This window comes from Hordeum vulgare, chromosome 1H (genome assembly GCF_904849725.1).
Source record: "Hordeum vulgare subsp. vulgare chromosome 1H, MorexV3_pseudomolecules_assembly, whole genome shotgun sequence".
Classification (NCBI taxonomy): domain Eukaryota; kingdom Viridiplantae; phylum Streptophyta; class Magnoliopsida; order Poales; family Poaceae; genus Hordeum; species Hordeum vulgare.
This window is the reverse complement of record NC_058518.1, coordinates 230,478,035-230,491,596: the sequence shown is the minus strand read 5'-3', so window position 1 is coordinate 230,491,596 and position 13,562 is coordinate 230,478,035.

Below are 13,562 nucleotides of genomic sequence, written 5' to 3'. Positions count from 1 at the left end.
TTTTTCCTCTAGTGGTGTTATGTGAACGTCGACTACATAACACTTCACCATTATTTGGGCCTAGAGGAAGGCATTGGGAAGTAGTAAGTAGATGATGGGTTGCTAGAGTGACAGAAGCTTAAACCCTAGTTTATGCGTTACTTCGTAAGGGGCTGATTTGGATCCACTAGTTTAATATTATGGTTAGACTTTGTCTTAATTCTTCTTTCGTAGTTGCGGATGCTTGCAAGAGGGGTTAATCATAAGTGGGATGCTTGTCCAAGTAAGGGCAGTACCCAAGTGCCGGTCCACCCACATATCGAACTATCAAAGTAACGAACGTGAATCATATTAACATGATGAAAACTAGCATGAGAGAAATTCCCGTGTGTCCTCGGGAGCGTTTTTCCTCCTATAAGACATTGTCCAGGCTTGTCCCTTGCTACAAAAGGGATTGGGCCACTTTGCTGCACCGTAGATACTTTTGTTACTTGTTGCTTGCTACGAATCATCACACCACACAATCACTTGTTACCGACAATTTGAGTGCCTGCAGATTTTACCTTGCTGAAAACCACTTGTCAGATCCTTCTGCTCCTCGTTGGGTTCGACACTCTTACTTATCGAAAGGACTACGATTGATCCCCTATACTTGTGGGTCATCAACGGGTTGCTGAGATCCACCACCTCAAATCATATGGACTCACGGCGAAAGGAGCCTTGTCACCGAAAAGGGCGTCCAGCTGGATTTTGCCGATCGGCAAGCAGGACTGTCCCGGCACGATGCCGTGGAAGACAGTGCTGGTCGGCAGGACGTTCTTCTCCTTGAGCCCAAGCTTGAGGAGGGTGTCAAGGTAGAGGATGTTGATGTTGCTGCCTCCGTGGACCAACACCCGAGAGAACCGGCAGGTGAGCCTTTGAGAGGCGAAAGTGGGGTCGAGGACAAGCGCGTATGAGGCAAGGTTCGGCATCACCACAGGATGGTCAACCCGGCTCCATGTGATGGGCTTTTCAAACTAATGCATGTATTAGGGAACCGGGGGGACCACGACACTCACCTTGCGCCGACGTTGGCGCTGGTTGTGCTTGTTGTCACCTTCAATGGTGAAGACCACGAATGCTCCATCTTGATGGGGGTAGTCATCATGGAGACGACCGTCATTGTGAGGCGGCGGCAGTGGAGCCGGAGCTGGACGGGGAGCCGGAGCGTGAGGCGCTGCAGGTGCGCCTTGGCAGCCGACAGGACCTCCCCTTGCAACATTCGTCGCGCAAAGCTGCACTATCGAAGGGTATGGGTAGAGGGCTTCGCTCGAGAATGCATCTTGCAGGGCGCATCAAGCATGTGCTCGAAGCATAGCTTCGGTTGCCAGTCATTCTTGCCAGTTCGCCTCTGTTGAGAGCCGGCTTGACTAGCCGGCGCCTCTCCTTCCATGTTGGCTACGAGCTTGTTGTTGGAGCGCGAATCAAGTTGATCCGTGTTGCGCTTGTTGTTGTTCTGGCCGCCTCGGTTATCGCCAGCCGGCTTGGGAGTAGTCGTCATGGGGACAGCTTTGTCCGAGGCGGTCACCTCGACCCGCATCGCGTAGTCGGTCGTGGCGTACTTCTCCGCCTTGTCCATGAGTACCGCCAGAGAGGTGGACTCGGAGCACACGAGATTGTGCTTGAGGAGAGTGCCGTCTCTGCAGCCGTCGATGAAGTACTAGATGGCATGTACCTCATGCACTCCCTTGCAGGAGTTGCAAAGCTCCGTCCAGCGCGTGACATAGTCGCGAAGGGGTTCGTTGGGCCTCTGGACGCACATGGCCAGCTCACGAGGCCGGCCAGGGCGCTTGTAGGTGCCAGTGAAGTTGCGGACGAACACCTCCTCGAAATCAACCCATGAGTTGATGATGCCGGCTGGAAGGCTGTTAAGCCATGTCCGAGCCGAGCCGGCCAGCATGAGTGGTACATAGCGGACAACTACGCACTTGTTACCCCTGGCGATGCCAACGACAGTGGTGTAGTCAATCAGCCAGTCTTCTGGCTTGGCTATGCCGTTCTACTTGGGGGTGTCCCGAGGCAGAGTGAAGCCTCGGGGAAATGGCTCCCCTCGGATCCGGGGGCCAAAGCACGCCGGACTGATGGGACTGTCCTCCTACAGAAGAGCCGACTGTGCCAGGGCGTTGAGACACCTCCGGGCGTCGTGGTTGCCCTGTGCGACGCGAGCGCCGATCCGAGCCGCGGTCGGAAGGGCGCCTTGTGAGCCGGTAGCATGGGTCCTCCCCGGACGAGGAACCTCATATACCAAATCACTCTCATCATCCCCGCGACGCCGGCTCGAAGTATGCTCGCTCTGGTGCTGAGAACGTCTGTCATGATCCCTCGGCTTGATGATGACCGCTGGGGTTACGACGCGCTCCGGGATTGGGTCCCGGAGACTCCGACTAAGCTTGACCGGGGCCCAGCCGTGTCTGCTGCTCGTTGGCGGCGTCAAGGAGATCCTTGACCCGCTTCTCGTGGAGGGCGCGCTCCTCACCCTCCAAGCTTGGCATTTCTGCCATGGCCGCCTGGGCCGCCCGTAAGTTGGCAGCACGAGTCTCGTAGATGGGCTGCTTGCCGCCTAGAATCTCGGCAATGACCCGGCTGCGGCCACGGACCAAGCCAAGCCGGCTAGGGGCCTCGGAAACCGGAGTGAGGCCGTAGGCGGAGTTATACTCACGCTGCATGGCCTCCATCCGACGTTTAGCCCCGGAGATGGCAATGCCCTCCTCCAAGATCTGCCTGCTAGCCTCCTCCAGCAAGGCCCGTGCGTCAGTGGGGTTTGTGGAGGTGGCTATGGGCGTCCTCAAGCCGGTAAGCGCGTCCTGAAGAGTGTCGGCGGAGACAGCAGCAGGCTCACCATCGTCTGCTGACACCTTGCCATGAGCCGTGCTGGTGCCAGCGCCAACGACCATCACCTCCATGACGTTGGAGACGGTGGCGACATGATACGGGGTAAAGAACCCCGCAGACGACGGAGGACCGTCGAAGACAAGTACATTGGTGGGTACACATCGAATGTAGGCATCTCGGCGATAGAGAGCCTACTGAAGCTGGCGCATAACGCCTCGACATCGAAGTCCTCGCCAGGGTAGAGAGGGCCATCGCCGAGATGCAAATCGCTAAAGAGAACGCTGAGGTTCTCCATAGCAGCGACGACGACACTTGGGAGCGACTCGTCGTCGGACTCCCCATCAGAGTCCGCATGACGGACTGGGACGTCGATCATCATCGGTGAAGCCTCATCGAAGGCAGGCTCCACAGGCATGCAGATCGGTCCAGACGTGATGCATCCGACGGTGTAAATGCAGGGCCCCGCCGAGCGCGTGAAGCTAGGCGATGCGGCGGACGGCCCCATGTTGGGCGCCAAATGTCGGTGTTTACTCACAACATAAGCCATGGGTAGGCTAAAGATGGTTGGAACCGAAGTGGCACCGGAGGGCGCTGGTAATGAGGATGGTACAAGCATGGAACGCACGATGTACCCAGGTTCAGGGCTCTCCGTAGAGATAACACCCCTAATCCTGCCGGAGTGTATGATGTATGAATGGGACTACAAAGTGCTCCTGGAGCTGTGTTGTGGAGGAGGAAGAAGGAGCTGCGGGCTTGCGTTTGCCTCTCCTATGTGGTTGGTGTGTGTGCTGAGTTGACCGACCCTCTGCATGGAGGGGGGCGGGGGGTTTTATAGACGAACCCACCGACCTACAATATGGATAAAAGGTACAAGATTGGGACCCGTCTGGCGGCCTCCTCGGCTGGCCAGGGGGCCCACGGGGTCTTGTCTTGTCGCTGATGGGGCCCGTCGGGTGCAAGGTCCCGTCTGGCTGTGGGACCCGCCGGCTAGACAATAAGGCTCTCGCGTAAGGTTGACGCAGGACACGTGTGGTACGTCCGGCGTAGTCCAGCGAGGATCGTCATGGGCAGGCACTACGCCCATTTCCACTGTTCCCACGCCGAGTGTAGTAATGGAGTGGGAATTTGACATGCCGACACTGTGCATGGTGATGGATCGGTGCCGGAGGAGGTCAACGGCGTGGCAGCCGGCGCTTGTACCTGTCGTGCACCCCGATCCAGTACCTTTGCTGACGCGTGGCCACCTTCGATCGTAGGGTCTCGTCATGACCTATGGTCTGATGTGACTTGTGATCCCTAGCCGGCTATCCTGCTTGACTAGTCGGCGTAGGCACGGCCGCCTCGCCTCTAGCCGGCTGGCTTGGCCTAGGCAGCCAGGGGGAGGTAGCAGTCTGGCCACTAGCCAGCAGGTGCTTCTTGGCCGGCCAGAGAATTGGCCGTCTCGCCCCTAGCCGACAGGTAATTCCTAGCCGGCCAGGGGGACTTGGGCTTTGCAGAATGGTTTTTGTTGTTCCTTCTTGTTTGAAGGCAAAGGAGTAGGCTCGGTGAGCCTACCCCGGGGTTATCCCCCCGACAATCATGGTTGTCAACTCTTTCAGCTTAATATCCAGGTCATGGAATTTTGTCTACAGGATCCTCTCAAGACTCTTCTAATTCAGCAAAATTTTAGTAATGTTCTTCTCCATCCCTTGGATGGTGCTGATAAGAAATGCCATGTGGTCCTCTCTCCTCCTCAACTATGGAGTTGGACCTGCTCTAGGTGCCTCTGCCTCTGCACATGTTGTAGCTGAACTAGGATGGCTGGGGTCCACCACAACTTCATTATCTTCAAAGTCTAGCTGGAGTGGAAGGTGTTGACGATCAAGCAGATATACATTCTTTCCATTCATGGAATTGATCAACATCCACAGGATCTCTTCTGATTAGTAGTAGTCCTTCTTATTGTCTCAACAATCAGGTCCATCACCCTTATCCTGGTGTGGGTGTCTATGGGATGCAGCATATTGATAGAATACCCCTTGATCATCTTAACATCACCTGACTTAGGCATCAAGATGTATCTCATTATGGTGTTGGCGGTGGGTATTCCATCTTGGAGGAAATAAACAGATCCAAACTTTTGTGTCTTTAGGTATTTCTAGGGCACTGGCTTATACATGTTGGTCATAGAATTGTGGTTCGTCTTAGCCTTAGTATAAACATCCAAGTCACTCTCAAGTGCCTTTGGAGCACCTATGATGGTCGGTCACTCCTCCACTGGTTATTGATACATGTTGCTCATTCATCCATACAATCCTACCATCAGGATAAAAGTGTCATGTGGAGTAGAATTGCATGATCATCTCTTTTTTACATGCAGTCATCTTCCTCCCAACAAAATCTTCAATATCAATGGCCCTGAAGTTTTCTCTCACGTGAGGGAAGTAATCCTCATGTTCCTTGATGTAGTCCTAGTCAACATCTCTCATGTCATTGTTAGCTGGACTCTTGTCCAATAGCACCGACACATAGAAATCCTGCTGCTCTTTGGTGTGCAAGCGCATCGACAATTGTAGTCCTCTTTCTGAGACCATGATCCTTACTCTCTTTAATATTTGCTGCCAATGGGTGTTCATAGTTGTGCTTCGACAGGTGAGGTCTTAGCTTCCTCAACACAACAAGGTCTTCTCTCTTCTGCAGCAACATCTGTGGATGCGGAGCCCTTGCTCTTCTCTGCTGCAGGTATATCTCTTGTAGTCCTTTTGGGTTTAGGAGCTACATGCTTCTTAGCCTTGGGAGCAGTAATCTCAGCCCTAGTTGCAGGATTGCTAGGCATAGCATCTCCCAATAGCTTATTTTTCTTGGATGGGGGTGCATTAGCACGTACCTCTTCCTCTTCTTCTCAGCTTCTTCTATTGGATCTTCATACATGGAGGTTGGCCTTCCAACAACATGCACAACCCTCTTCTCGACTCTCTTATGTCCTAGATTCTTGGCTAGCTTGGAGGTTTTAGAACACACTAGACATGTAGAACCGCTAGTTGTCTCACGAGCTCTCACTGTATCAGGATATGCATACTCCTTTCTCACAGTTTTATTGATTGTGACCTTCTCCTTCTGCTTGTGAGAAGTGATTTCCTTGGGAATGCAATCAGCATCTTGTTCATCTGAGTTCAGCCTCTTCCTGGACCTAGTAGCTACCTTGGGCATATCATGAGAGTTGGGAGTGCCTGGATCAGAATTAGTCTTCTCAGGACTAGTGCGTGAGTCCATTTCCATGCTCTGCTCTTTATAAGCATTCTGACTATCTTCAGACCCTCAAATGATGACAAGCTATCAACCTATGAATAGTTATAGAAGAGTAGGAATGGATGAGCATCACAAAACACAGATATTTTGAAAAAAAAACAAACTCAAAATTTTAATATTAAGTATCAGCTATGTGTGTTTCGGTTCCACCGAGTAAGAAAAATCAAAGCCTCCAAGACTGACCATCTCATTAACAAGAACTTGGCCACACTTTTTAGTCGCACCGAAAATTGAAACCCGGTTCCACCAAGCAAGAGTGGCAAGATCTTTACCCTAACTTGGCAAAGATCTCCTATGGCGGCGACGACATGTGATATTGTTGTCGACGGCGAGGACTCGTGTGGCGAGGGCGCATGGGAGATGAACGGCGATGTCCTGGAGGCACGAGCACAACAGCAGGGATTTGCAGGAGGCGATGATTGAAGTGAAATTACAAAGGTCGGGTCCGCTTGGTATATATATACCCATGCAGTCGGTGCCACCGATTCACAAATTTTAATGTCACCAAGCTTGCTAACTACCTAGGCGAGAGAAACTCGGTGAGGCCAAGATTGCAAAATTGCTTGTACCGAGGTTCAAAAACCAGATCAACCCTAGTTCTTCGGTGAGACCAAGTTTGTGGAGTTTGTCACACCGAGTGGCACATGGGAGGTTTTGGAAGTTAGCTCTTTGTCGAGACGGATCTCCGAGTGCTCCTTACATAGAATTTCTGAAAAGTGCTTGCTCAAATTTTGTGATGAAGGATGAATACAATTTGAGACAAGAAAACATAGATAGCTAGAGAGGGGTACTTCGGCATTCTTGTATATCCAATTGGCCAAATAAAATGAAAAGCCAAATAACAACATCTGGATATCCTCGAATGAGCAAAAATATGCATACCAACATGCTCACACAATAAGATGTCAGATAAAACACGGAAAACATGCACAACCACTCTAGTATCTACCAAGCACTTTGGCGATGATGAAGTCATCTATATATGAGTATATTGACTTAGGAGACAAGCAAGAATACTTGATCATAGGTCATACTCATCGTTTAAGCACAAGTGGGGTTGCCACTTTTAAATAAAGCTTTCAATGTGTTCACATCTTAAGAGATGCTTTAACTCAAGTCTTAGAGTAAAGCTCCCCCTTGATGTGTCACCCCCCTAACAAGGACAAAATAACATTGGTATTTGTCGTAGAAGACTTCATGTAGGTATATTAGCGGTGGATGCTCATTGTTCATGAAGATCATCTTGAGTTGGGAGCAATCCTTGTTGTTTCATACTCTTCTTACCTACACGTGTTAGTCCCACACAAGGAACAGATACAAGGATATCTATGTACATGGAGTGAAGTACATATGAGTTGATGTACATTGATACATTAATTACCTTGTCCCTTGCTTACCTTTGAGGGAATGTGTGACTCCTTAAACTAATGCATATGGTTGGATTTGTTTGCAAATAGTTCTTGACAAAATGAATAATAGCAAATAGTTCTCTAGGAGGGTCTTCGTTCTTAACAATCTTATCTACTCCTTCTCTCTCTTCGAGGTGACTCATCTCTTGAGCTTATTCTTCTAGGCGACTCTTCTCTTCTTTTTTTTGGGGGGAGCGCTCATTGGAGTAGTGTACGGGCCTTCCACAATTGTAGCAGTTTTGGTCACAACTAGATGAACGCTTCTCTTCATATCTTGAATTGGAGCTTCTCTGTTTGCCTCTACTCTTGTAGAACTTGTTGAATTTCTTGACCATGAGGCTTATCTCTTCATTGGTGACCACCACTTGACTTGTTATGAAGCTCTTCTTTTTCCTTGAGTGACATTTCATGAGAAACAATCCTTCCAATGACTTCCCTTGGTTTGAGATCTTTGTAGTTTGGCATCATTTGGATCAATGTACACACGGTGTCGTACTTTACATCCAAGGCTCTAAGGATCTTCTTGATGATGAATTTCTTGGTCATCTCTTCGCTTCCTAAGCCGACAATCACATTTGTGATGAGAGCAAGCCTAGAGTATATCTCAGCGACTCCTTCACCATCCTTCATCTTGAACTTGTCAAGCTAACTTTGTAGCAAATCTGTCGGCATTTTGGGAATGGGGATACCTAGACCTGCCTGCATGTGGCCCAGGGCCGGCCCACTTGATCAAGCAAACCAACGGGCTCGGCACCACTCAAGGAAAGTCCCTCGTGAGGGGTCAAGGCTCACGAGGAGGAACGACATAAAGACCCAGACGGGGCCTCCTCAGGACCCCTTTGGAGCGGCGGATATTCCGAGGCGAGGCCCGGCCTTAGTAGTCAAGGGTGACGCAAGGGTAGGACAGGCGAGCAGCAGACAACAGAGCGGAGCAGTTTCCCCTTTAGTGCAAAGGGGGGGGCAAGGACGTACCACGGTTCCAAAGGCATCTTCCAAAGGTTTCCCTTCAGGTGCAACAAGGCCGTCGCCGCCCACCAGCAGGACAAACGTCATCCCCGGGCCCATCCCTCCGGCGTGGGCAGCCACTTTGCACGCGAAGACCACCTTTGGGCAGGGGAGCATGTTCCCCTGTTCCCCTTCGAAATTGCCCAATGTGGATCCCTTCACACCGAAAAGATAAGGGAAGATGACCCGGGCATTCACTATAAATAGACGATAGATTTTTTTGTAGAGGGGGATCGATCTCGAACCATTCATTCACCCACTAGCACCACGCAACGTCACAGGGCCTCCAGAGGCGCCCAAGCACTGTACTAGTTCATCCACCAACCTCCGCGAGAGGCAATCCACCAAATCAGGAGTAGGGTTTTATGCCTCACAGTGCCCGAACTTGGGTAAACCGTTGTGTCCTGCGTTTCCTTCACCATCGAGTGAGTTTCCTACCATCCGAAGCGAGTAGCGAGCTAGGTCAGGCGAACTAGTGTGAAATCTTCGTACACGCCCCTGAGTTTTGCGGAGCCCGAAATCTGACATTTGGCATGCCAGGTAGGGGGCGTGTCAAGGTCTTCTCCAGGTTCTGCCTTTACCAAGCTTCGTTGCTCCAATGGCTGATGCTCGCCCGCCTCGCGCGGAATGTCGCGCCGCCCGTGTCGCTCAAACGGCGCCCGCAGGACCCACCGGTGCACGCCGGTCACCATCACCCGTGGTGAACGTCGCCACGGGCCCCGATGCTCAAGAACGACAAGGCTCCTCCCAGTCGGCTACCGAGCACCGCGACGGCCGCACCGCCACTCTGTCACTCGTTCGGGCCTCCAAGGTGATCTCGCACGCCCGGCCGGAGATGCCACACGGCTGGCGCGCACTTGCCATGGCCATCGAGCTAATCCGCTACCGGCCCACCATTGACCGCCACCACGACTGGCTCCAGCGCATTGAGGAGCTCGTTGCTGTTGCCGGCGACTCCACAGCACTCTCCTGTTCGTTTCGGTCCCAATCGTCCCAAGCAAACGACAAGGAACAACATGTGCCGCCCCCACTACCGCGGCGAGATGTGCGTCTCGAGTAGAGACATGAAGCGCGTCCCTGCGACCAACCTCACGAGCCCAGGGCGGGGCCAAGAGATGAAGCCAGCTGTCAGGTGGTTCCTCGGCCCCGCGCTAAGGCGCGCGCGCCCCCGGCGCTGCAACTCACGCGTTGTGAGCATGCCCCGCTTGAAGCAGACCCAATGGAGCATCAAGACCCGGCGGCTCCCGCGCGCCGCACCCGTTGGGCCAGTGGGATGCCTCTCCATTGCCCCTGAACTCTATCCAACTACGTGGCCCTGCAAGTTCAAGCCCAACCTACCCCCGCGCTACGACGGTACCGTGGACCTGGCAGAGTTCCTGCAACTTTACATGCTGAGCATGTAGGCGGTAGGAGGGGGCGACAAGGTCATGGCATGCAGGTTCCCCATGGCGCTCAAGGGTGGAGTGCTCTCTTGGTTCCTCAACCTCCCAAAGGTGTCCATCACCTTGTGGGACAGCCTGCATGAGCACTTGCGACCGAGCCCCCACCATGAACGACCTGCAGCGCATCAAGCAGCAGGAGGGGGAGACCCTGCACAAGTTCATACAACGGTTCACGGTCATGCGCCTCAAGATCCCCAAGGCATCAGACGAGGCCGTCATCCCGGCCTTCTCCGATGGAGTAACCGACCTCAAGATGAAGGAGGAGCTCGCCATGAGTGACGAAATGAGCACCGGACTGGAGATGTTCAACCTGGCAAATAAGTGCGCCCAGGCTGAGGAAGGTCGCGTGTCCCTCCTTGGGCCTCAGGCGGCGGAACCAGAAGAGAAGAAGGCCAAGGCCAAGGTGATGAAGTGCAAGGCTCCTGCGGTGCTCGCAGCTGAGCCTAAGGCTAAGTACGGCCGAGGAGGAGAGCACCCGTCAGGAGGGGGGCCAATGTGCATCTTCCATGGCACAGCGGACGTGATACCTCCGAGTGCCAAGAGCTCTGACTGGCCCGTGCCGAGCATTTTAGTAGGCGCCCTGAACGGGGAGACAGAAGCCCCGCCTACGGCGGAGGCCGCTTGGACGACCGAGAGCCGCGTCACGTGTGGCGCGAGCAGCCTCATGAAGTCCGTTGGCGTGGCCAGCCTCAGGAGGAGCGATGGTGCGACGACCCTCGGGAGGGGCAACGATGCGGTCAGCCTCGTGAGGCTGGCCTGCCTCCTCTGCCTCCGCCACCCATGAGAAGGGATGAAGACAGGCAGGACGATGGGGTTTGGGGCTTCTAGGAGGTCAGGGCGGTGGCCTCCATCTTGGGCGGCGCCCAGACCCCAGCCTCCAACCGTGCCTTCTAGCAGTTCGCACGGGAGATGAATGCCGCTCTCCCGAAGCCTGAAGCGATGCGCCCCCACAGTTGGTCCCAGACCACCATCGCCTTTTGCCCAAGTGATGAGCTCGGGTGCTCGTTCATGGCCGGCAAGGTCCCCATGATGTGCATCCCAACCATCAGCAACGTCCTCGTCACCAAAGCCCTTATCGAAAGTGGAGCGGGGCTCCACGTCCTCTCGGTCGAGACCTTCAAGAAACTCCAGCTGTCGTAAGCACAGCTCGTGCCGACCAAGCCCTTATGAGGAGTCACGGAGGGGTCCACCGTGCCCATCAGGGAGGTGCATCTGCCAGTCACCTTCGGCGAGCGCAAGAACCACCACACTTAGATCATCGTCTACGACGTCACGCACATCCACCTACCATACAACGCGATCCTTGGGTACCCCGCTCTCGCCAAGATTATGGCAATGACCCACCATGGCTACAACGTCCTCAAGATGCCACGGAGCGGCGGCGTTATGACCGTCGCCTGCGATGAGAAGGATGCCATGTGCACCTTCGAGCTCGCCTACCGCAAAGCAGAGGCCGAACGTTCGGACGATGAAGGAGACGAGGCACCTCGCAAGGACCCACACAAGAAGAAGAAGAAGCTCCTCCTCACAAAGCGCCCTGGGACTTTAGGACCTGAGCCCGGGGACGAGGCCATGCCTCCCATCGCATAGGAAGGCACGCTCGGCGCCCCCCTTGGGTCAGGCGTGGGGGCTCCTACTAGGGAGATCCCTGACCTGATCAGTGAGGCAAGGGTGGCGCTCGAGAACAACACGTGGGCGAGATCCAGCCCGCGTCTGCTCAACTCTTGTGAGTGTGTCATCATAGAAATCCGAGACCTTCGAGAGGCCCAAGTCGTGTGAGACGGGGGCTACCCGGAACCACCAATCGCAGCCGCCGTCGTCGGCACAGTCCACCAACCCTGCATCTGCATCAACACGCTCGTAATCGACAGAGCCGTGGCCCAAGGCCCTTTCTATCCCGCACCAACTCAGCACCGGTGGGTGTACCCGGGCGCTGGTGCCCACATGCCCTTTGGGTTGGGGAACGCGGCTGCCACCTACCAGTGGCTCCAGCGGGCCATGCTCATGCCCTGCCTCCTGGGGTGTGGCAACGAAGAGGAGGAGATGCTCGGGCCGAGCGAAGGCCCTGAACCTCGGGAGACGGCGGACCTGTGAGGGTCGCGACCGCGGAGGTAGGAGATCAGACAACAATGGCGCTTTCGGCACTTCAGCGGCATGGCCGCCATGTGACTTTTTGTTTGGCTGCTGCCATGTAACTTTTTGGCGCACCTTGTCCGAGGGCGCCCGCAGGGCCATGCGGCCTCCAGGAGCTCAGGGCACTCCTAGACGCTACTTTAACTTAAGCATTTTCAGTTGTTTCTGCTTCACCCGTTTCAGATCGTAACATTCTACTTTGCTCGTGTTTTTGGGCGGTTGACCCCCGCTTGGGGGCTCCGGTCGAAGCTTATCCTTGCAGGCCGCTTGAGACATCAAACACCCAATCTTACTCCCGAAGAAAAGAAGTCAACAGGGTTTACCAGTGACCCAAAAGAAGCTCAGTCCACCAATGACTCGGGGGTAGGGACACTCGCGAGGCCAAAGCGTCCTAGCAACCTCCTAGATACACCGCGACCGTGACACTCTCACGTAATAAGCAGCCGAGGCTTTATACGCCCAGGGCCCCTCGAGGACATGGAGGGGTCCACCCCACGCCTAGTGGAAGACCTATGCTCCGCACTGGGTACGGATGGAGGCAATCAACACAGTCCGACAATGGCTACGCCCGCAGCTGGCAAGGAAATCAACACAGTCCATCTACGCTACACCCACGCCCAGTGCGTGGGACAGATAACTGGAGGTACGGGGCCGCTCATACGTCAAGGGGGACCCAGCTACTGCAACAAAAGACCTTCCAACGGCGCCAGAAACACGTGCTGACGGGAGACTATTCTGGTCTTGATACTCCTCGGCATCGGCACCAGGAATCCTTCTGCTACGGCTACGCCTTTAGGGACTTCCTAGGCAAATATGCAAAGGATTTCCACGTGGCCTTTGAGCCTTGCGTTGGTGTTCCCTCGAAGCGGAAAGGGTGCTGTAGCACAGCGGTGGTAAGTATTTCCCTCGGTTTTGAGAACCAAGGTATCGATCCAGTGAAGGAGTATCACAAGTACCTGCACAAACACAAAAAGCTTGCTCCCAACGCTATGAAGGGGTTGTCAATCCCTTATAGATTGTTTGCCAAGTGAGAACTGAAAGCAAAAGGTGGAAGTTTTCGTATCCCTTTGGATAACTACCCCTTTTGAGACTACTTTCATAGCATAGATCAACTACCAAGCCACGCACCACAGTGCTCTAAAAGATATAAGTGAAGCACATAGAGCAAAATCAACTAGCTCAAAAGATATAAGTGAAGCACATGTGAGCTGAATTGTCTACCAAAGGATATAAGTGAAGCTCGACAAAATCACGGTGAGTGCATGTCTCTCTCTCTAGGTGTGCAGCAAGGATGATTGTGACACAACAAAATAAAAAGAGTCCTACGAAACAATACGCTCCAAGCAAAACACATAACATGTGGTGAATAAAAATATAGCCCCAAGTAACGTTACCGATGGATTTGAAGACGAAAGAGGGGATGCCTTCCCGGGGC